The sequence below is a fragment of the Echinops telfairi genome, unplaced genomic scaffold (assembly GCF_000313985.2).
Source record: "Echinops telfairi isolate 266 unplaced genomic scaffold, ASM31398v2 ScPeMD7_7420;HRSCAF=8458, whole genome shotgun sequence".
Lineage (NCBI taxonomy): Eukaryota > Metazoa > Chordata > Mammalia > Afrosoricida > Tenrecidae > Echinops > Echinops telfairi.
The window spans coordinates 11,044,915-11,045,951 of record NW_022111320.1 but is presented as its reverse complement, the minus strand read 5'-3'; positions in this window follow the sequence as shown (position 1 = coordinate 11,045,951).

Sequence of the window (1,037 nt, the reverse complement as noted above, 5' to 3'; positions counted from 1 at the left end):
AGTAATTTCTCTGTTACATTGCCCTTACCAAGCCTCTCACACCCTCCTTGCCACTAATTTTGGATCACTTGTTGCTCCCTTGTCCTTAGGTTGGTCAACACCATCTCCTTATCCCCACCTCCCCCTCTCCCATGTCCCCCCAGAACCATCAGTCCCCTTGATTTCTCCTCCAGAAATCATCCAGCCTATCTAATCTAGATAGATTGTTCATCCAGCCTATCTAATCTAGATAGATCTGCAGAGATAATAATATGAACCCAAGAAACAAGGCATAACAAGACAAAGCGCCAAAAGAGAACACAATGATGATAGCAAAAATGAAAACCAATGACCCATAAAAGAATAAATTAATTTTTTAAATGTAAAAGAAAAAATTTTAAATTTTAAACAAGAAAGAAAAACCTGTAAATAGACCAAGGTCTGATTTTTTACCCCTAGGTGTGTCCTTCAGTCAAGTCCGATGGGATGCCAGGCTCTGGCCCCTGAGTGTATCCTTTGCACTCCCTCAGGAGCTCCCTGCTCTGCTCTCCCCATTGCTCTGCCGCACACCTTTAGTGTTTTGCCTTATTGTAGCAGAGTCAGTCCAGGTCTATCCCGACACTGAGTCTCCAGTGTTGTCCCCCATAGGGCCATGGGTCAGTGAGGGACATTGTGTCTCATAGTGGGATCAGCCATATGGTCCACTCTGTGCTCTGGCTGTTCAGAGCAGGGATAGCGTCCTCCAGGCCTGGTGGGCCAGGATGTGCTCCACTCTCTCTTCCTACCCATTCATTTGATACCGTGTGCTCTGATCAGACATGTCCCTCTCCCCTAGCTGCAGCTTCTGTGCCATCCTCTAAAGTAAATTCTCCTGGGAGGAGGGGCACTTTTCCTCGTAGCTGGTAGGGGGGCCGAGCTCTCCATTGGTTCCCCTCTCTTTGCTGGCTCACTACATTCGCATCACAGAACACTGGATTTAAGTCTGGCCCCTCTTTCCCTGTGGAGACATAAACAATACCCTCCCCTTGGGTGGGTCAGTGCCCTATACCCCGCCACAC